This window comes from Mobula hypostoma, chromosome 5, assembly GCF_963921235.1.
Source record: "Mobula hypostoma chromosome 5, sMobHyp1.1, whole genome shotgun sequence".
NCBI lineage: Eukaryota > Metazoa > Chordata > Chondrichthyes > Myliobatiformes > Myliobatidae > Mobula > Mobula hypostoma.
This window is the reverse complement of record NC_086101.1, coordinates 31,279,204-31,303,814: the sequence shown is the minus strand read 5'-3', so window position 1 is coordinate 31,303,814 and position 24,611 is coordinate 31,279,204.

Genomic DNA, 24,611 nt, shown 5'->3' with positions numbered 1-24,611 from the left:
CATTTACCTTATCTATACCCCTCATAACTTGTATATCTTTAGCAAATCTCATCTCAATCTTCTATGTTCCAAGGAATGAAGTACTAACCTATTCAATCTGTGCTTATAATTCAGGGCCTCCAGTCCTGGCAACAGCCTTGTAAATTTTCTCCTTATTTACATATTTCCTGTAGGTAGGTGAACAAAACTGCACACAATACTCCAAATTAGGCCCCACCAACTTCTTTAACATCTGATCTCTTGTACTCAGTACTTTAATTTGTGAAAGCCAATGTGACAAAAGCCTTCTTTACCACCCTATCTATCTGTGACACCACTTCCATTAGATTATGGACCTGTACTCCCAGAGCCCTTTGTCCTACTGCCTTCCCCAGTGTAACGCCGTTCACTGTGTAAGACCTCCCTGGTTGGTCCTACAGAAGTGCAACACCTCACACTTGTCTGTACTAAAGTCCATCTGCCATTTTTTCAGCCCATTTTCTTCTAGTTGGCCCAGTTCCCACTACAAACTCTGACAGTCTTCCTCGCTGTCCACTATGCCTCCAACCTTAATGTCATCCTCAAATTTGCTGATCCAATTAACCACATTATCATCCAGATCATATAGACAACAAACAACATTGGACACCGCATCGACTCCTGCTGCACTCCACTGTTCACAGGCCTCAGCTCAGAGAGGCAGTCATCTGCTACCGCCTTCTAGTTTCTCCCACAAAGACAATTTCTTGAATGCCGAGCGGCTGAACTTTCTTGATGAACCTCCTATGCCAGTCTTTGTCAAATGCCTTGCTAAAGTTCATGTAGACCACGTCCACTGCCCTACCGTCATCAATTTTCCAGGTAACTTCCTCGAAAGACTCTAAGATTGGTTAGACACGATCTACCACACACAAAGCCATGCTCACTATCCCTAATCAGTCTGTCTGTATCCAAATATTCATATATCCGGTCCTTTAGAATACCTTCCAATAACTTTCCCACTACTGAAGTCAGGCTCACCGGCCTATAATTTCCTCGTTTGTTTTTAGAGCCTTTCTTAAACAGCGAAACAATATCAGAATCCTCCAATTCTCCAGTCCCTCACCAGTCACTAAGGATGATTTAAATATCTCTTTAGCTGACTTGTTTCATGGTGCTAAGGCAATGTGACCACTGCCAGTTCAGCCAGCTGGCTGGAACTACCCTCTCCTGTTGCTGCAGGACTGTTCCTGTGACTGGGCTCAGCCCAGCAACTCCCCACCCCCTGGGCACCGGCTTTCCAGCGACTGGAGCCATCCGTAAACCGGGTTTGTCTACCTCAGTCATGACCAGGACAGCAGCAGTTAACGGGCGGGCAAGTTTAGTTAACTGGCGATAAATCAACTGTCCTCCTCCCGCTGCAGTCCGATTTCTTCACCGGCCAGACAGGACTCAAAAGTTGCATGCCTCATTTTAACAATCCTGCTCCGGCGTCTGAGACTTCCAAATGTCCTCTCTGTATTCGGTACCTCTTCACACAAACCATGGATTTCGGTAGGGATAATGTAAGAGCTAGCCCCACTAAGGCAGTTGTTTCTAAAACACCAAATGTGAACTTCCCCAATTTAGTCTGCATGCTCTGCCCCTACAGCACATTCCTTCTAATTAAGTTCTTAGGTAATGTGGCTATCAGTCCTCAGGCTTCCAACTGCATTTGCTGTGCAAAGTGTGGTGTCCCCGACACTGAGCAGTGTGGGGCTCTCGGCCTGGGGCTCTCCCAGGGTGCATGCCTGCATTGAACTGCCTGAGGAATCTACACTCCCGGGAAACAGGTCTGAACCACGCACAGGGTATTCCTCGTAGTCAGAATATGGGGAGACCAGACGGATCCTGAAGGCAAGGACCTGCGGGGTGACCTCGTCCTTATGCTGCAATTTGAGACCATGAAAATGGCGATCATCCTAGACAGTGACCCAGCTGAACCTGCCGACTGATCACGGTCGGAAATTCACCCAGAATGTGGCCCGAGACAGATGCAAATAAAATGCCAGAAATCGACCCTGTTGCGATTGAAAACTGACACGATTGTGCAGCCAGAGATGCAGTTCTGTCAGAGGCTGTATGTTTCCAACAGGGAGGAAGGTGAAGAATAAAAAATATCAAATCAATGAACATTGGAAACAATGGTGCATGTAGAATTACTGAATAGAACTCTATAACACAAATATATCTCCCCCGTCGGAATTATTTCTGGTTCTATTGGGCTGATTGTGGAAATTTGATACTAAACTGGAAAAAGCAACTGGTTCCTTCAATACCTATCAACCACCTGGAACATTTAAGCTCACCCCATCACCCGCGTGCAAAGGCCACAGTGCGCACGGCCAACAAAATACACCACTGTTACTCGCCAGTCGACGCTAAGTGAACCCCCGAACCTGTAGACTCAGTCTCCAAGAAGGAGAAGTTTTGTATTGCCATGTGCTCCTGTCCCCGCTCCTGCTCTACTCCGGCCCCTGTATTACTGAGTACTCCATCTCTCACCTGTTTCTCATTATTACCTGTATTGCTGCCACCTGTGTCTCATTGTGCTCCACCTATCATCCGCCTGTCTGTTCATTGCTCAGTGTATTTCAGTCCTGCATTTTCACCTCTTTGTTGCTAGGTTGAGCCAGTGAATTTTCCTGAGCCTTTCCAGCATTTGTATCTACTCTGTCTGTCTGAATATTGACTCTGCCTGTTTCCCGGTTCTGGTTTTTGGATTTCTCTGGATGTTTTGATCTCTGCCTGAACTTTGATGCTGACTTTGTTTGCACCTCGGAATTTGTTACTCAATTGATATCACCGTGTGCACAATACTGTGTCTGTGATTGGATCCCTGCTCCAGCATCCTGACAGAGATATGCAGAGCAGTTGTTTCATAAACACAGAATATACTTGGTTGTTGGAACAAATACGGAAACGGCAGATAAGCAGACCACCCCACCCCCTCCCTACCGGAGCTTTTACGGTTGTTTCTTTCATTATGCTTGCCCAGCTTACTTAAGGAAGGGTATATTGGCTTTGCAGGCGGTGCAGAGGAGGTTCTCCAGGTTGATTCTAGGGATAAGGGGGTTAGACTATGAGGAGAGATTGAGTCACACGGGGCTGTGCTCACTGGAATTCAGAAGAATAAGAGATCTTCTAGAAACATATAAAATTATGAAACTGATAGATAAGATAGAGGCAGCAAAGTTGTTTCCACTGGCAGGTGAGACTAGAACTATGGGACATGGCCTCAAGGTTTGAGGGAGTAGATTTAAGATGGTGATGAGGAGAAACTACTTTTCCCAGAGAGTAGTGAGTTTGTAGAATTTTCTGCCCGGTAAAGCAGTGGAGTCTACCTCAGTAAATATATTTAAGACCAGGTTGGATAGACTTTTGGATAGTAGGGGAATTAAGGGTTATGGGGAAAAGGCAGGTAGGTGGAGATGAGTCCATGGCCAGATCAGCCATGCTCTTATTGAATGGCGGAGCAGACTTGATGGGCCAGATGGCCGACTCCTGCTCCTATTTCTTATGTTCTTATGGAACACCAGAAGAGAAAATAACAAGTCTAACAGGTAGGATTTTAGCTTTAACTCCCACTGTTGAGTTCTTTCCTGCATCTACACAGCAAGGGAGAGTCGAACTGTTTTCCTGAAACAGAAGTAATGCTCACTATTTTAACGTTATCCTATACAGGGAGCGGCCCCTCTCTGCTCTGGGTGAGTCTTCGTGTACCATGCAGCTCATTAACGTGGACAATAAGGTCTGATGCCCCTGACTGAGCAGAGACTGCAGTTAACAGACTCGTAATTTTAGCCAAGCAATACACAAAATGCTGGAGGAACTCAGCAGGCCAGGCAGCATGTATGGAAAAATGTACAGTCAACATTTCAGCTGGAGAATTAAAAGGAGCACAGTTGCCCCTCCATGTTAGGTAGAAATTTATTCTCTCAGAGGGAGTAGACTCAGGAATTTTCTATTTCAGCAGGTGGTGGAGGTTGGATCACTGAATTACGTAAAATGGATGTGGATAAAGGTTGGATAGGAGGAGGGAAAGGTGGGTGTGGGGAAATGTCCCTGAAGAGGAGTGAAGATCAGCATGGATCACTCAGGATCGGTAGACCTGATGACCTACTCCCTCTCCTAGTTACTCATGATCATGTGCGTTCTTGTGAATATACATGCTTTTCAAAGTGATCATCCAATCTCTGTTTGGCTTCTTCAGTGTAGAAGAGGGCACATTGTGAAACCAAATGCACGAGATTGGAAGAAATGCAAGTATTTCAGATGGAAAGAGTGTTTGAGTCCCTAGATAGTGGGAAGAGAAGAGGTGTACACAAATGTGTAGTTCTTCATGTTGTTGTATGGATACGTATTACACAACGTGAAATGGTTGATGAGGATGGAAGCCTGGACCAGGAAGTTTCAAAGGGAATGATCCCTTCAAAGAAGAGGTGAAGATGATTCATCTGTTGTGACATCATTGTTGATGGTGAAATTGTGAAAAGGGACAGATGAGTCTGGTCGGCTGGTTCTGGCTTCAGGTGAGCTCTGCAGGACTGGACCACTACAAAACTGGAACCTGAGCAGGGGACGTCTCTCTGAGAAGAAAGGTCTCTAACTGTCTAGTGACAATCGGGTTGATCAATGTCTTATCAGCAGAGAGGAATGAAGAGATTGAGGGAGTGTGAAAGGCCAAAAGGTGGGGATTCTGGAGTTGGGAGAAAGGGTGCACAGTCTGGGATGGAGCTCCTGCCAAAGGAATGGATGTAGTGGTACAGACAGCAGGTGAAGATTTCATCATCATATTGGGCTCAGTATTCATTAAACTGAGGACAGAGGGGGTCTCTGACAAATGCCCCATTTCAAAGGCTCCTATTACCTTCTTCATAATGGTGTAACTCCTGATTCTGCTTCCATATCTTCTGCCAATGAATTCCAGACAACAACAGTTTGCTGTGAATTTTATTTCCTTTGCATTTCCACCAGCTGTTCTGGTAAACCCCCCACACTGCCCCAGGGTTTACAGGCACTCCTGCTGCTGGAGACAATTATCAGCTCCATCAAACCTTTCATGGTTCTGAACACTGATCAGTCTCTTAGTTCTTTGTTGTGTGGAGGATAAAATACATCATCTTTGATAATTCCACATAGCTGGTGTCTTTTATTTTTGGTGTCTTTCCAGTAAATCCCCAACCGTCCCGTTCACGGCCTGGATATCCATCCTAGACTCTTGTGTCCAGCATGGAATCAATAACACAGGAGGTGTGTGTAAAGGTCCAGCACTATTTTATGTGTCTCTGCTGTATGTTCCTGTTTATAAAGCTCAGGGTGAGGTGGTTTAGAAGGTTCTCAATGTTAGAAATATCCCTGCAGCACATTTCACTTTGTAAGATGTGGTTTATATGCTTTTCCCGATTCTTCATGTTTTCCTCTGTTAAATACTTCTGCTGTTGGCTTTGACTTTTTATTCCATGTGTTTTGATCCTGTGGAATCCTAGAATTATGTAACATGAATTAGAGGGACAGAGGTAGAGTACATGAAATATCACATGTTTACATCAGGGGCTTTCACAATAAATTCTGTGCTGAAATTTTACCAGGACAAGTATTTATAGACTCCTAAAGACTATCAGTATATTTCTCATTAATAGTGGAGGATAATTACAACGTTGAAGAATGTGCTCTCCCTCTTCAGCGACTCAAAAATTCCATTGAATTGGTAGACATGCCCTAACACACAAAAAGCCACACTGACTATCCGTAATCAATCCATACCTATCCAAACGCTCATATATCCAGTCCTTTGGAATACATTCCAATAACTTTCCCACTACTGATATCAGACTTGTCAGCCTATAATTTACTGATTTATGTTTGGAGCCTTTCTTAAACAGTGGAACAACATTGGCTATCCTCCAATCCTCTGATACCTCTCCTGTCGCTCAAGATACTTAAATATTGCTGCTAGCATCCCGGCAATTTCTGCAGATGCCTCCTGTAGGGTCCGAGGGAACACCTTTTCAGGCCCTGGGGATTTATCTGCCCTGATTTGCCTCAGGACAGTAAACACCTCCTCTGTAATCTGTATAGGGTCTCACTTCTAAAGACTCTGTATCTGTCCCCTGAGTAAATACAGATGTGTGTATATATGTTTAAGATCTCCCCATCTCTTTGGTTCCACACATGGATTACCATTCTGGTCTTCCAGAGGACCAATTTTGTCTCTTGCAATCCCTTTGCTCTTAACGTATCTGTAGAATCCCTTAGGATTCCTCTTCACCTTGTCTGCTAGGGCAACTTCATGCCTTCTTTTACCTTCCTGATTTATTTTTTAAGTGTTCTCTTGCACCACTTATACTCCATACGCTCCACATTTGTTCCTACTTGCTTATACCTGCTATGCACCTCCTCTTTTCTCTGCTTGGCTGCTGCTCAAAGCTGTCTGATGTTAACTTTAGCTAACCATTTCATGTTTACACATCTGTAAATATTAGGCTTGTAAGTTTCACAATGACTTGTTTTGTTTCTAACTTTCCCTTTCCTGGTCATCTCACCGCAGAATTCTGAAATATTCCTAGTCCTCAGGATTGCAGTTTCCTTAGTAGTTCAGAAAAATACTTTGGACTGGCGCATGTTATGTTTGGCTTTCAGGATGCAGAAGCCAGCTGGATAAGTTCTGAGATAGATGCCAAGAGGACGGGGGCAGATGGGACTGGCAAATGTAATGGGGGAGTCTGACTCCACTATCTTTTCACTATGGATGTGTTGGCCCAAACAGCCTGTTTCCATGGTGTACAACTCCACCTCTGAACCCCACAGCATCAGACACAACCTATATCACACTCTTAAGGTTGCCTGAGTCCTCACCACCTCAGCCCATCTACTATTGAAACCCTCATCCTTGCTACTGTTGCCTGTACAGTCCAACAACCTCCCTCGTTGTAAACTCACGGTCATCCAAAACTCCACTGCACCTGTGAGTGACTAGCACTGAGTACCGTTCACTCATCAGCCCTGACTGGATTCGATTCAATTTCTCACCCCCCCCCCCATTTCAGACCTTCCCACAGCCTCATCCCTCCCTTTCGCTCTACTGTGATACCTGCACTCCCCCCAATCTCAGCTTCCCTGCATATCCCTGGATTTAGTTCTTCCAACAAGGGAGATAATACCGGTAGTTTCCTGGTCTTAAACCCTGGTATTCCCTCTTATATTCTCATCAAAGTCTCCTTTTCATCCTCTGAAAGGCAGCTTGATATCTCCTAGGAATGATAGAAAGTCCCCTTTAAGTAATTCAGCTCATCCACACTGCCTCGAGAGCTACGCACTGACATCACACGGCAGTGGGTTTGAAGCCCTGCATCTCCAGGCTCTTCGAGTACACATTGCAGTCCTGTTTAACTGTGGTGGGGGAATCTGCCTCCATCATCTTTGCAGGAACTGAGTTTAAAGCAAATTTATCATCAAAGTATGTATGTCTCACCATATGCTACTGTGAGATTCATTTTCTTCCAGACATTCAGAGTACGCACAAGAAATACAATAGAATCAATGAAAAACGATACAGAAACAAAGATGGGCAAGTATATACCCCAGTGCATTTATCAATCTTTGCCCTTTTGCACAGTTCCAGTGAGGTTCAGTATGAGCTCTGGAAATTGCACATCATCTTCCCTCCAGGCCTGTTGCTTCCTTTAGGACTCAGTACTATTCAATTGGGTGTAAATTGTTACTTTTCTTGCAATTTAACTTCCCTGTGCTTGATTGTATTTTTACAGAATCACCCACATAGTGTTATTACTCAGTGAGTTTTCCAGTAATTATGGTAGAGCTGCTTCTGTATTTCTCTAGAAACTTCGTTTGCAGCAGCAGGTGTCACACTGCTTGAATCTAACTCTTTTTCTAGTTAATGGTTATCACTGGAATTTTATGTAATATCTATTCTGAGTGTGAGACAAAAAAAACAATTTTCCCTTTGCCTTCTCTTTGTTCTCTTCTTGTTTTTTTACACACTCTTCAAACAATGATTAACTACAAGTTTTACACCTCATTCTTGACTTCCAAAGAACTTTAGGATCACAAAGCCATCAGGATCCAATTGTAACCTGCCTTTCCTGTTGGTGTGACGAGAGTCCTTGATGAGGATGGTTTGGACCAAGGGCTATCCAAACCAAGGTTCGAGACACGGTATCAAACTGGGTCTGAGCTCAAAGCAAACACTAGATGATATCACTAGTAGGCTTATGATTGAGCACCGAACCACTTTCAGGTGCTCCTTAAATACTCATTTCTTCATGCTCAAAACATGATTACCATTTAATAAGACCTCTCCCTGATAGCTTCGGGTATGCTAGTTATAATGTATGAGCTTATATTCCACCTCTGCTTAGATGTTACAAATGTTTGGGCATGTTGCAGCAGTAAGTCATGGGAAATTAAGGCATAGCATGTGTGGTGAGGAACATAAGTATGAAGACTGTGAAGACATAAAGTTTAATTGTTGTAATTGTGGAGAACTTAGTGCAGCTTATAGAGGATGTGAAGTGCTTAAGAAGTGAACTGAAGATCAACAGGTTAAAGTACAGTTAGGTCTTATGCAGAGGCCTTGCAAAAAAAGTTAAACCAAATGTTGATGAAATATTACCAGTCAGAGACTATATGTGGGCATTACAGTTCTCTTAGTAAAGATAGTTTACTAGCTGATAAAATGAAGTTTGTGATGTTTACAATGGGTGTGGTGAATTCTGCTGTTCAGACGTCTAGTCGTACTGAGCACATTAAAATTATTGTGAAAGCTGCAGAGACGTATCCTGGTATAATTAGCGTTATGTGGGAATCTGTCAATGAAGCTCTAATAGATGGGGTAGCTGTATCCCAGTCTGCTTGGGAAGGAACATAATGGGATTAGGAATATGGCAGTGGAATGTGAGAAGCCAGATTTCTAAGGGTCAAGACTTTAAGAAGTTTATTTCTGATTTATTGAATCCACCTGATGTTATATATTTTCAAGAAACCTGGTTAGCATGTTTCAGTTTTTCTTTGCAGGATTATATTGTAATTAGACGTGATAGGTTAGTTGGCAGAGGGGGCAGTGTTGCAAGTTTTATAAGAAAAGGGGTAGGATATGGAGTTGTGGATGTGAATGAAGTGTATGAGGCATCAGTAGTACAAGTATTCAACTCAACATGTAGGGGTACTAAAGTGGTAAATTTACAACCTTTGTGGAAAGTTTTCGATTGATTTACTAGAAAGTGTATGTGGCTCTAGCTCACTAAGATGTAGGGATTTTAATGCACAAAGTGGGGGGTTGTTTGCGGAAAGATGGTAATGGTTTGATTGTAGAAAAATTTTTAGATATTTCCCATCTTGTGTGTCACAATGATGGGAGGGGTATGAGACTTAATTTTCATAATAGTTCTAAAACTGCTATAGATTTAACTTCAGTTTCAAACATTCTGGCTGGAGTGAGTGAGCGGGATGCCATGGGAGATGAAACATTTGGGAGTGATCATTTTCCTATATTTATCACCTTGGGTGGGTAGTTATATAGGGGACAGGAGACCACTTTTAGGAGGTGGAATTTTGGTAGAGAAAATTAGGGGAAGTTTAAGGTTTTCTGTGATGAATGGGCTGAATGTTGAAGATGATGTGGATTTCTGCAATGAGAGGTTATGTTACGTTATTCATCAGACTGTGGTGGAAGTGATTCCCACTAAAAAGGGCATTAATAGGAGAAAGGCTGTACCGTGGTGGACTGAGGAGTGTGCAGAGGCAATTAGGGAGTGAAATAAGGTGTTTAGGAAAGTTAAGAAGTATCACTCTCTCAGTGACCTTATTAAGTATAAAAGGGCACAGGCCATGTTGTGGAAAATGGTGAAGGTTATGAGAAGGTTTACTGGAGGTCATATTGTGATAGTATTGGAAGGGATATTATTACACTTGGAGAAGTTTGGGGAATGATTAAGAAAATGGGGGGGAATTCATAGGACTAATAACATTCTAGTACTGATTAAAGAAGGTCATATGATTGTTACTGAAACAAAGAAGGTTGAGTTTTTGGCTTGGTCATTTGCTTCAATTCATAATCAGGGTAATTTAAGTGAAGAGGCTAAACAACGTAGGGGTAAGGCTCAAAGTGAATACCCTGATGTGTTGGAAGCAGCTGTAGCGATGAGAGTATTAGTGATGTAGAGTTTCCTTTGTGTGATTTTATGAAAACTATTAATTGTACAGGTCAGACTGCTCCAGGAAAGGATGGTATATGGTATTGTATATTTAAACATATGACCGACAACTCTCTTGAGATAATATTAACATTTTTGAATTATATTTGGAGTTTAGGCCATCTTCCCTTATGGGAAAATTGCAGTAGTAGTTCCTATTCTAAAACCTGGGAAACCCCCTTGGGATCCTTCTAGTTATAGACCAATATTACTAACGTCCCATTTGTGTAAATTTATGGGAACGTGTGTTAATAGAGCGGTTGAATTATATTTTGGGAAATAGAAATGTATTTTATCAGAGTAGATTTTGGAAGGGTAGAATGACATTGGATTCAGTTTTTTTGTTTGGAAGACGATATTAGGAAATAACAAGTAAATAAAGAAATTGTAATAGTGTGTTTTTGATATTGAAAAAGCGTATGAAGAGATGATCTTTTGATTAAATTGTGGAAATTAGGAGTGAGAGGAAGGCTATATAATTTCTTCCTGAGTTTTTTGTTTGGAGAGTCTATGCAGGTAAGGATAGGTAAGGTATTCGGGCTTCTATTAGATAGAGAATGGAACCGCACAAGGCAGTATTTATAGCCCACTATTGTTTAATATTATGATTAATGATTTTTTTCTCTGAGATAGGTACTGGGGTGGATAAATCACATTTTGCTGATGATGGATTAGAAGTAGAGATTTCAATTTAATTTGATCAAATAGTGAGCAAATAGATGGGATTTTAAGTTTTCAGTAGCTAAAACACAAGTTGTATGTTTTACAAAGAGGATCAATAGTCCTGCACTTGATTTGAAATTATATAGTCAAACTCTTGAAGAAGCGTCAGTGGTAAAGATTTCTTGGCATGTGGCTGGATAATAAGCTGACATGGGAGAACCATATCAGGAAAATAATTGATGAATGTAAAGGAGCATTAAATATCCTTTGGGCTCTATGTGGGAATTCTTGGGGTACTACATGAAAATCTGTCGACCATTTATATTTGTTTAATTAGATATGTTCTTGATTATGGCTGTGTGGCTTATGGATCAGCTTCATCTTCAAATTTAAAATATTTGGATGTGATGCAAGCACAGGCTTTAAGACTCTGTTGTGGTGCAGTAACGTCGTCTCTTGTTTCAGCTTTACTGGTTGAAATGGGGCAATTACCCTTACAGTTGTGAGGTTGAAGTCGATGTTAACATACTAGGTTAATTTAAGGGAGCAGAGAAATGATCATCCTGTTAAAGGTGTGTTGGAGGACTATTGGGATCATCACAAGAAGAGTGTTTCTAGTTTTGGGTGGCTGGGTTCTGATCACTACGAATACAGGTTTGCTGGAGTATGCAATACGTCCCACTGTAGATTACTCAGTAACCCCACCTTGGTTTTTTTCGAATCACTTTAGTTGATTTGAGGTTACGTGATTTAATAAAATCCAAGGATCCTGAGAGTCTGTTGGTTCATCAGTATGATAAGGAAATTATTGTGATATACAGCAGAATTGGTTACCATCATTTTGGGTTTTCAATGGGTGGAGGAAATCTGTCCTTACAAAGTTATAATTTGTTCAGATTCTTTTTCAGTTTTGATTAGTTTTAAAACAGGTCATTCTAATAGTAGGTCAGATTTAGTGCTGGAAGCACAACAAGCTTTATTTCACATTCAAAGTATTGGTCTACTTGTGCTCTTTTTATGGGTCCCTGCACATAGAGGTGTCGAGGGGAATGAGTTGGTTGATTGTTTGGCTAAAAAGGCTGTTAAAAGTTCAATTGTGGATATAGACCTTCCACTTAGCAAATCAGAAGCTAAGGGATTGGTAGGGATAAGAATGAGGGGATTATGGCAAGACATGTGAGATAAGAGGAGACACCTTTACAGAATACACAAAACTATTGGGTTGATGGGAGAAGACGGTAAAACAAGAAGGGAAGGAATTATATTGGCTCAACTTAGAATTAGGCACACTATGCTTAATTATTCCTTGTATCTTGTCGGAGAACATCACTCTGTATTGTGTCAGTTTTGTCAACATTATGAAACAGTTGAACAAATTCTTTTACAATGTGAAGCATATAAGGTTGAAAGAAAGCAAATGCAGGCTGCACTACTATCTTTGGGGGTTGATAGATTTCATTTTGAAACTTTACTAAGCTATGCAAGTGACTTTAATTCACAGTATTGTCTTTCATTATTTACAATTTGTAGGGCTTTTTCATTTGATAAAGAACTAAAGTAGGGGGTTTATCTCCCAGTCCTCTACACCACAGTCCAGTCCAGTTGGTGGCAGTAATGCACCTTTAAGTTGGACTGTCAACCACCATTAAGTCAGAAGAAGAAGAACAATGTTCAGTACTCCATTGTAAACCTACCAGTAATTTTGTCTAGAGTTTGTTTTGTGCTCAATTTCTTGGTCCTGTTTGAGACAGTGTCTCGATACCAGACTCAGATACTCCGGCACTTGTGATGAAGCCATCCTCGTCAAAGACTCTTGTCACAGAAAATAGATGTAATTTGAACTTTGAACTCTTGTTGAACCTCCCCAGTGCCATTACCTCATGGTTCTCTGGATTTGTTTCCATTTTCTGACCAATGTCCGGAGTCCCAGAACATTGGGTAGAAGCAGGTGAAACCAAGGTGAGGACCCTGCACAGAATCATCTGAATCTCAACCCAGAGCACTGGTAAGGAAAGTGTTAAACATTCCAAAGAGACTGGATAGGAGTGGATGAAACATCTCAGTGGGCACTGGGTGAAAGGCAGACTGTCAATCTGGCTCAGGCAGCATTGCTAGAAGAACTAAAGTTTCTGGAGTGGAGAATGAGGGAAGCTAGCCAGGAGTATGACAGACAAGAGAAAACCTGCAGACGTTGGAAGTCAAGGTAATACACACAAAATGCTGGAGGAACTCAACAGGCCAGGTCAGCAGTGTTGGCATCATCACATCTGGAAGTATACCTCCCATCATTCACTCTACTGCTTCGGTCTTTGATCTCGGTTCACTACACTCCTGCCACTGGAAACATTTCTCCTGATTGACTGGACCAAACTTGTCGCATTCTGATTCCCTCCACTAAATCTCATTTAAAGCTTCTGCTGTTCATTTCCCTCCATTGCTGCTGACTGACATGTTCAGCTCCTCCATCATGTTGTGTGTGTTTCTCTCTGAATTCTGCCCGCACTTTATGTGTTAACCATGGGAATTCAGTTCATTGTTTCAAAAACCACTTCAATGATACTTTAGGCACACTGATGGATCTTCTCTACACCTTCAATATACATACTGATATTTTCCCATAACTCCTTCCATAGAACCAGGAGCCACGTTCGAATCTCCGCGCTCCCAGTCTGGACTTTGTTGAACATCAGCCGGACCAAGGATGTTGAATTACTGCCACCCTGCAGTACCGGCTTTTGGCAGCAGGTGGAGGTCGCGCGCCGTGGAACAGCACAGGCCCATGCACAGCTCGCCATCGCCATCATGTGGTAGAATCCGGCTCTACAGCAACTGTCCCAGACTCGGGCAAACACCCATCTCCCTGGCACATACAAGATGCTGAAGAAACTCCACGGCAGCATCTACGGAAGGAACCGGATAGTTGACATTTCGGATCGCGACCCTTCATCTGGATATAAGGGAGATGGTATAAAGGTGAGGGAAGGAGCGGAGCAAGAACTGGGGAACGTTAGGTGAATTCAGGCGGGGAGATAGGAAAACGGTGGATGGGAGAGTGGGAATAGTGTCAGAGGGTGGGAGGTGAAAGGTGACAGAGAGGAAGATGATGGAATTTGAAAGGAGAGGAAGGTGGAGTGTGGAGTGTGGGCAGATAGGATGAGGGGACCCTGTGGGGAGAGTAGGGGATGTAGAGAATGGATGTGGTGAGGATATTTCCTATAGTAGGGGAGTTTAAGACCAGAGAACACAGCCTCAGAACAGAAGGCCATCCCTTTAGAACAAAGATGAAGAGAAATTTATTTAAGTAGAGTGTAGTCAATCTGTGGGATTCATTGTCTCAGATGAATCAGTTGAGGAACAGTGGAAAAGTTTCAAAGAGTTTTTTTCATGATGTTCAAAAAAAAATACATTCCAGTTAAATGCATTTGACAGAGAGAACCAGCCTTGGGTAACTAAGGAGTCATCAACTTCCACACCTGGATGGCAAGGTCAATGAAACCAAGAGAGGGAGAAAAAATTACGTACAGCATCTGAAAGCAACCACCCCAGCCGGAATGGGAGTGAACACAAATGAGCTGGACTCATTTCAGTGGTTGGTCAATGATTGAAAGGACAGTCCAGGAGGGGATGTCATCAGGGTGAAGTCCTTGTAACCATTCAAATAGAGCCCACCACAAACCCTCCTGCAGATCAATCAAAGGGACTGGGAGATTTGTTGTCAGTTTATTCTGACAATGTTCTGTCATGGCTCCGAACATGAACTGTTGCCCGTGAACCTGGAGCAGCCACCTTGCTGGGTCCCCCTGCCCACACAGTAACTGCTGACAATGTCTGATATTTTCAATTAGTGTTCCCTCTGAGATGCACGGGTGTGTGGCCACACAGTAACTGAGATGCTCCTGCACACATAGCCTTCGTTGCTACACAGCTGGAATTGGATGCAGCTAGAAAATGTTTATGAAATGTAAAGAGTTTCTTTGTTTTACTATATTTCATTATATCCTTCAAAATAGAGGGCAATGTGGTTTCAGTTGTCAGGAATTGTATTGGCAAAGACAGGATGTCATATATATACCTCAGTGGGCTAGGAGGGAAGCAGACAATGAGCAAAGTGTCATGAATAACAAAGCTGCATCTTAAAGACTGGCTGGAATTGAGAAGACAAATGTGTCCACACAGATAGACGGTGTAGATGTCCGATCTAAAAGCAGTGTTTAATGCTGAAACAAGAAAGACTACAGCGGTTTGAGGGAGGAGTTGGCTAATGTATGAGGAACCGTGAAGGAATTTCAAAGAGTTTTTTCATGGTGTTCACAAAAAGGATATTATGCCTGGAGATCATTGAGTAAAACTGTTCTATGGGGATCTGCTGTTTGTGATTTTAGAAATGACTTGGATGAGGGGGTTGAAGGGTAAGTTTGTAGGTGACACAGAGGCTGGTGGTGAAGTGGATAGTGTAGAAAGTTTTTGTAGGTTACAATGAGACAATGATAAGATGCAGAGCTGGGCTGAGAGGAGGCAGATGGAATTCAATCTAGAAAAGTGTGCAGTGACATTAGATTCCAAGGAGCTTAGGAGGAGGATGGTGCCTAACAGCCACTCCTTTGCCTGCATCTTCAGAAACAGCTCTGTTTCTATCTTTAATATCTCTATTTTACCCTTTCAGGTTTCTTTCGAAGATCCTGACCTGGAGTTACCTGCTGACTTCGGTTCTTTGTGGGAATGGGAACCGCTCTCGAGGCCTCACAACTGGCAGCTGTTCGATATGCCAAGGACGCAGCCTAGAAGATTAGTGCGCCTTCAGGGTTCTGCGATGTTGTGGCTCTGGAGGCGGGCAGACCCGGGGTCGGTGCCTCCGCAGCAAATTGGTGTGTCGTGGGAAACAGAAGATCGAAAGCAGCAAGAGACTTGAGTTCTTTGGGCACAGAGCTCAGAAAAACCTACGCAACAGACTTTTAACATCATAAATCAGCAAGTTGATTTCTATGTCTCCCCCTTGCTGTGAAACCGGGACACCTCTTTTTCCCTTATTAGGGAGAGAGAGAGCCTGTGGTATGTCAAGTAGCAGGTGAACGAGCAGTCTTTGGAGTACTGCAAGTTGTGTCTTTATTGATGCTTTGCTGCACGCTTGAGTGCTCAGTGGGGGCACCGATGCTTTTTTGCTGATGGGGGAGGTGGGATCATTGCTTTGGTGCTGCTTATGTGTGGGAGGGGGAGCTGGGGGGGACTTTGGAGTTCTACATTTAACTGTCATTCATTCCTTGGGGCCCTCCTCTGCTTTTGTGGATGGTTGTGAAGAAAAATAATTTCAGGATGTATATTGTATACATTTCTCTGACATTAAATGTATCTTTGAAACCTTTGACACGATTTGAAAGGTCATTCTTCTGGTACTATCCTGTGGCCAGTGAGGATGCAAGGATCACCGCCAAAGATGCAGCAATCTCTTTGCTCACTTCCCGTAGTAACCTGGGGTATATCCCATCTGGCCCTGGGGAGTTATATATCCTAATGTTTTCCAAACATTCCAGCACATCCCCTTCCTTAATGTTACAACACATGAGCCTGTTGTACACTGCCCTCACATTCCACAGGGCTCCTCTCACTGGTGGTAACTGAAGCAAGATAGAGTATGCATTAGGGATTGCCCCCATCTCCTCTAACTCCAGCACACATTCTCCTCTACTATCCTTGATCTGTCCTGTCCTCCCTCTGGGCATCATCCTGCTCTTCATATACATGTCAAATACCTTGGGGTCTTCCTTCATCCTACTTGCCAAGGACTTCTCATGCCCCTTTCTAGCTCTCCTTCAGCTCCTTCCCAGCTATCTTGTAACCCACTAAAGCCCTGTATGATCCTTGCTTCCTAAATGTTAAGTAAGCTTCTTCCTTTCTTTTGACTAGACATTCCACATCACTTACTCAGTGGGACAAACACATGCAAAGACTCCCTAAACAACAGCCCACATTACTGCATTCATTCCCCTGGGTGCACCTGTCTCAGTTCCCATACCGTCTCTTCCTGTCCCTGTCCAGGGCTATGGTGAAAGTCAAGGAGTTGTGGTCATGGAATGCTCACCCACAGAGATCTGACCATTTCCTGGTTCAATGCCCAGCATCAGATCCAGTATGGCCCCTCCTCTAGTGGGCCAATACATAATAAATTCTGCCCCTTCTAACCCTTTTGCACTAAGGAGGTGGAAATCAAAATTAGGGAGATTGAAGTCACCCATGACAATAACCCCTCTATTTTTGCACCTTTCCAGTCTGCCTCCGATCTGCTCCTCAGTGTTACAGTTGTTGAGGGTGAGAATGGGGTCCCTGTAGAATACTCCCTATAGAGACACTGCTTCTTTCCTCTTTCTGACTTCCAGCTACACCTTTTCCTGACTTTCTGGTTCCTCCTGGAATTTGGGTGTTCCAGCACTGAGGTAGAGAGAATTTCAGGATTTCTCCCGAAATCTTCTGGAACCGGCGGGGTGAGGGGTCAAAGTGAGGTCACATTGTAGCATGAGCCCACAAACAAGATGGTGTGATCGACACAGAAAACACAGCAAGTACTCAGTAGGCAGGAAATATCTTGCCTGTTGATTATTGTCACATGTACGGTGAAAAACGTGCCCTCAGCCTTCTCATTACTCCGGAGTGAGGGAATTGGGGGTGTTTATAGTAGACGCGTTGGTAATCATTTACCAAAATTCATTGCACTCTGGGCAGGTCCCGGCAGATTGGAAGAGAGGGAATGTCACTCCATTGTTCAAAAAAGGATGTAGGCAAAAGGCAGGTAACTATAGGCCAGTTAGTTTAACATCTGTAGTTGGGAAATGCTTGAAGCTATCATTAAAGCAAAAATAGCGAGGCATCTGGAAATAAATGGATCAATCAGGCAGATGCAGCGTGGATTCAGCAAAGGCAGGTCCTGTTTGACAAACTTACTGTCATGAGGTGGGCGTTGGAGCAGACCCAAATGCAAGACACAGACACTGACGTACTAGGAACAGGACTAGGACTAGAGTTAAGCAAACAAGGAAAGTGGGGAAGAAAGGACGCTGGACATGACACAGGCCCTGGACGAGACAAGGATTCAGGGCTTGGGCTAGGACTGGACTAGGATAGCAGAACCAGGACATGGAACTGGGAACAAGGAGCCGAGGCTTGGGTTCCTTGAGGCGAGGACATGACGAGGCTTAGGTTCCTCGAGGCGAGGACATGACGAGGCTTGGGTTCCTCGAGGTGAGGACATGACGAGGCTTGGGTTCAGACTCCAAGCCAGAGACTGGACGAGGTTCCAGAACCAGGGTCTTGACTCAGGTTCGGACTCCGGAACTAGGCAAAGACATGATGTGGTCTTGGGAAACAGGAACCTCGGAACACAAAGCTGGAAGCCTTGACTTGGTCAAGGGAGAGACAGGAATGCAGGGACATAGAACACAGAGCCAGGACCCCTCCTTGGGAACAGGACGTAGGGTCGGGACTCATACACAGAATGCAGAACACGACGAGACGGTTCTCAGCACTAGGTAGCAGCAAATGGCCGGACCTACCTAGTGAAGGTGTGGACACAGAGACATTTCAAAACAACGATAGATAGTTCCTTATCTTGCTCCGGCAGTTGAACTTGACAGTGATGGAGGCGAGGCGAGGCGAGGCAACCTGAAATATGGATTGATGGACTGGATCGTGAACCGGAATGTGGACATCACGAACTGGACCATGACACTCACTGGAGCTCCTTGAGGATATAACCAGCGCAGTGGATAGAGGGGAACAGACGGACGTTATTTACTTGGATTTCCAGAAGGCATTCGATAAAGTGTCACATAAAAGACTTATTGATAAGGATACACAGAGTTGGGGGTAATGTATTAGTATGGATAGAGGATTGGTTAACCAATAGAAAACAGAGAGTTACTAACTTTAAATTCCTTAGTGTTTTCATGTCAGAGGATCTGTCCTGAGACCAGCATGTAAGTGCAATTAAAAAGCACAAAAATGCCTTTACTTTATTAGAAGATTGCACAGAGTCGGCATGCCATCTAAACCTTTGACAAACTTCAAAATATGCAATGTAGAGAGTATCATAACTGGTTACATCATGGCCTGACACGGAAATACCAAAGCCCAAGTGTCTACAAAAAGTGGTTGATACAACCCTGTTAATCACAGGTGAAGCACTCCCTACCATTGAGCATATCTACAAGGACACTGCCGCAAAGAAGCTGCGTCCATTCTCAAGGACCCTCACCATCTCTTCTCACTGCTGCCATTGGGAAGGAGGTACATGAGCCCTAGGTCGCACATCACCAGATTCAGGGAACAGTTAGTACCCTTCAACTGGGACCTGAACCAGTGTGGGTAACTTCACTCACCTCAACTCTGAATCGTTCAAACAACCTATGGACTCACTTTCGAATGACTCTACATCTCATGTTCTCAATATATCTCTTTACTTGTTTATTTATTATTATTATTTTGTATTTGCAGTTTGAATTTTTTGCACATTTGTTGTCAGTCTTTGAATGTCGATTTTCATTGATTCTATGGTATTTATTTTGTTCTACCTTGAATGCGTGCAAGCAACTGAATCTCAGGGTAGTATATGGTGACATTTATGTAATTTGATAATAAATTTACTTTGAAGTTTCACACTTCTTGTACCTGCCTCCCTGACCAAACAAATGTGGCAGTTGCAAGACCACGCTCCAAGCGTTGAGTCAAGAGAATTCTGTCGAACTCAGTAGACCAGGCAAAAGAGTTAACAGTCGACGTTTCGGGGCGAGACCCTTCATCCTCTGCCTGGATTGCTGAGTTCCTCCAGCATTTAGTGTGTGTTGCAGATTTTCTGGCCTTTGAACTTTATTGAGTTCACATTCTCAATCCCCTCCTTACCAACCACACATTCCCAGACAGGCTGCCCCTATCTTGGCGCTGAATTATCCAGATGGACCAGTATTCCTCTCTCTCTCTGACATGCACTATTTTTTAAAGACAAAATTATTTTCATTTTCAACAACTAACGTCTTACTTCTTCTAGGACGGAGCATGACATACACATATTTGGGCTCTCACGACCAGACTATGTAACAGTTTCTTCCCCCAAGCCATCAGACTCCTCAATACCCAGAGCCTGGACTGACACCAATCTACTGCCCTCTACTGTGCCTATTATCTTGTTTATTATTTATTGTAATGCCTGCACTGTTTTGTGCACTTTATGCAGTCCTGGGTAGGTCTGTAGTCTAGTGTAGTTTTGTGTTGTTTTACATAGTTCAATGTAGTTTGTATTGTTCATGTAGCACCATGGTCCTGAAAAACGTCATCTGGTTTTTACTGTGTACTGTACCAGCAGTTATGGTCGAAATGACAATAAAAAGACTTGACCTGACCTGATATTCTGTATATTTCAGTGCTTTAGTAACCACATAGTCTTTAGTTGACATTGGTTGATGGTGAGGTAGATTTTATCTTTCAATGCGGGCAATGTTTACCCGGAGCCTGGTGCTAACGCGCACCAGAGATAGCAACACCTCAAAACACAGAACCGACTGATAGGAAGTCATAGGTGACCTGACTGACCGTGCTTCTTTGCAGAAGCATATCCAGCCCGTTAACTGCCCTCTGCATTTCTCGATAGTGATCTGATATCGGACGCCCACTCTGGGTTACGATTTATAGCTCCGGTTAAGAAACGAATTTACAGGTATTTCTATTCACACGGAACACCGAACAAGGAGCATCATGTCAAATGCCCATCATGTCAAATTAATCTAATTCCATTTGCCAGGCACACGGTCTCCATCCTCCCATTCCCTATCTGTTCGTGTGCTAAATGCGACTATCGTATTTGCTTCCATCACCACCCCTGGCAGTATGCTCTACATAGCCCCCGCTCTCCGTGGAACATAAAAACATGCTTCATTAATCTCTTTTTAACTTTCCCAACTTCGGTATGTTTTCTAGTATTCGATGTTTCCACAATGGGAACTGTCTACTCTACATATGATGCATACTTTTATAAACCTCACTCAGCCTCCAGCACTGCAGATAAACAGTCCAAATTTGTCCGGCATCGCCTTATAAACAATACACTCTGATGCAGGCAACGTCCTAATGAATTTCTTCTGCACCCTCTCCAAAGCTTCCGCATCCTTCCTGTAATATGGCGACCATAACTGCACAGAATACAGCAAGCGTAGCCTAACCAAATCAACATAACTTCCCGACTTTGCTCCAATTGATGAAGGGAAGTGAGCTGTACTCCTTTACCACCCTACCTCGTTATATTGCTAGTTTTAGGGAGCTGTGGACTTGCGTCCAAAGGTCCCTCTGTATATCAGTGTTCTTAATGGTCTTGTCATTTACTGTCTCCAGCGGAAAGTGTGAAGCCCAGACTGTGATTCAAAGAAACTTTCGGCGACGCTGAATCCCACATTAGCCAAAGAATACGTTACACAGCCGGTGCCAAGGAAGAGGACTACCGATGTTTTCTGTGTGAAATTATGCCGATCAGGAGCATGGAGTCGGCAGTTCCAACGTTCTACACAGAAAAGGCATCAGGAAATACAACGGCACACAGATTGTTTAATAAAGGAACACACACAGGGCGCCATAAATTACACTTGGGTCTTGCTTTGTGCTGGAGGAGTTGGAGACCAGACTGTCGGCGAGGAAGAACCTTGAGAGTGAGAGCCCAGGACATTAGGGGTCAGGTGTGTGTTCCGTAAAGATCATTGGCTAGAGTCCGAGTATCATGGTCAGTAATGGGATTTGCGGTCGGCGTTTGAACTGAGCCTTTGGGGGTATCAGAAACTGTGCGTTATTGACCCGAACGTACACTTTATACCCATTAAATACTCCACTCTATACGCATCAATAAAGCAGAATATTGAAATGGGACATAATTTGTCCGTGAAATAAACATAGATTAGATTAGATTAGATTCAACTTTATTGTCACTGCGCCGAGTACAGATACAAAGCCAATGAAATGCAGTTGGCATCTGACCGGAAATGCAAAGAATAGTGCTATTTACAAAATAACTGCGAATAAAAAGTACACAAATATAAAAGTACTGAGACAGTACAATTGGCGCTGTGATGTGAGATTCAGCAGGGTCACGGCCTCAGGGAAGAAGCTCTTCCTGTGCCTGCTGGTGCGGGAGCGGAGGCTCCTGTAACGCCTACCGGATGGGAGGAGAGTAAAACGTCCTGGTTAGGGTGAGATGCATCCTTGATAATGCTTTTTCGCCCTGCCGAGGCAGCGTTTATGGTAGATGTTCTCAATGGTGGGCAATTGGGTGCCAATAATCCGCTGGGCAGTTTTCATCACAAGCTGGAGTGCTTTGCGGTCCGATACGGGACAATTGCCATACCACACTGAGATGCAGTTGGTGACTATGCTCTCAATGGTACAGCAGTAAAAGTCCGGCAGTATCCTGGGACAGAGGTGTGCTGATAGTGACCTCATTTGTCCTCGTGGTTCAATGAACCTGCTATTTACAGTATAAATGTACTTTGAATTCCTTATACTGTATTGGTTGTAGGAAGATCATAGACCTGAACCATTATCCCTGATTCTCTCCCGTTGTGCGATCTGAGTTCCTCGCGTTTTCCGTATTGACACGGAAGAGCTCAGAGGTCTGATCTTTATCACACCCTACTGCTGATGACGGGACACTGTCAGGACTTAGAACGGGAAGATCATTGTCAAGGGATGGTGAAAGAAACTTTGATCTGGGCAATAAACGACTCAACTGAGGACAGGCATCGCCCGGTCACCTCTCAAGAAGTTAAACATCGTGTTCTTCGGCAAGTTTCCTCGGCTGGTGAAGCGCATCTGACAAAGTAGACGGCACTTTGTCAACTCAGGTTTTCTAATAAATACAACTTCTGTATGTTTCATCAAGGAAGTACGATGAAATATATTTGTCTCAGTATAGTTGAAGCAAAATGGCCCATAGTAAATGTTATCTCACCGGGCCTGCCGGGTACAGGTGGTTAAAAAGCATCACCTCCTGGAGAGGGGGGTGGGCGGGAGAGAGTGGATGGGGGAGAAGGGGAGTTTTGGTCACTGGTGAGGTTTGTTTGAAATCACCTGAAGTTAAGAATAAATTATATTTAGATTTTATGAGCAGCTTGCAAATAAGATTGACCTCCTGGGTAGAGACAGGTTTGTACCAGGAATTAAATTGTAGGATACAGAATTCAGAGGTCACATCTTATATCTAATCTGTAATATTTTCATCTAACACCACATGATTTATAGTGCTTATATAGTGCATTGGGTGGGGGGTCTCTGAGCTGTGACTGGGTTCCCTACCTGGATGAGTTCATGCCAAACTCAGGCAGAGAAACTACCCAAACCTCCCTTGTTCGATTATAAGGAACCAGTGAGATCATAACTTATTTGTTGATATTGCAGCATTTTGATCTTGTCTTCGTTAATGTTTCCCTACAACAAGTATAAGGGACAGTGCCATGTTCTAACCAACAGGTCACTCACAATCTGAGCTTCACAGCAAGAATTTGGAATGCCCCAGCCTGACACAGGGCATCAACACCTCAGAGGATCCAACCTGAACCTAATACACATTAATGCCATCTGGATCTCACAATGACCTTGTTATAGCCTTGCACCTTATTGAGCACCTGCTCTGCCCTTTCTCTGTAACTGCTTTGACATACAAGCGAAAATCTGCAGATACTGGAAATCTGAGCAACGCACAGAAAATGCTGGAGGAACTCAGCATGGAGGAAAAAGTTGACGTTTTCAGCCAAAACCCTCTGGCAGGGCTGGAGCAAAAAAGCTGAGTAGATTTAAAAGGTGAGGGGAAAGAGAGAAACACCAGGCGATAGGTGAAACCTGGAGGGGGAGGAAAGAAGTAAAGAGCTGGGAAGTTGATTGGTGAAAGAGACAGAAGGCCATGGAAGAGCACTAGAGGGAGGCAATGGGCAGGCAAGGAGATGAAGTGAGGGAAAAGGGGATGGTAAATGGTGAAGGGTGGGGGTGGAGGGCAGTACTGGAAGTTTGAGAAATCGATGTTCATGCCATCAGGTTGGAGGTTACCCAGATGGAATACAAGGTGTTGCTCCTCCAACCTAAGTGTGGCGTCATCACGACAGTGGAGGCGGGCATGGATAGGCATATCAGAATGGGATTGGGAAGTGCAATCAAAATAGGTGACCACTGGGAAATTCTGCTTGTTCTGGCGGAGAGAGTGTAGCTGCTCAGTGAAGCGGTCTCCCAATCTACTTCAGGTCTCACCAATATGCAGGAAGCCACACCAGGAGCACTGAACACAGCAAGTAACCCCTCACCTAGAAGGATTGTTTATGGCCCTGAATGGTAGGAAGGGAAGGGGTGGAGCACTTGTTCCATTTGTGAGGATAAGTGCCAGGAGGGAGATCAGTGAGGAGGGACAAATGGACAAGGGAGTTACGTGGGGAGCGATCCCCACAGAAAGTGAGGGGGAGGGAAAAATGTGCATGGTGGTGGGATCCCGTTGGAGGTGGCGGAAGTTTCAGGGAATTATGTGCTGAACGCGGAGGCTGGTGGGGTGGTAGGTGTTTGCATCGATATTGTTTCTTGTGACAGCACAACACACTGATGTGGTGACCTGTTCAATGGCTTGCAAAACAAAGCGTTTTTTTAAAATAATTTTACCTTAGTGCATGTGACTCTAAGAAAACAATTACCAATCTTTGGGCTACCATATTCCCTTCTTAATCTTGCAACCAGTGA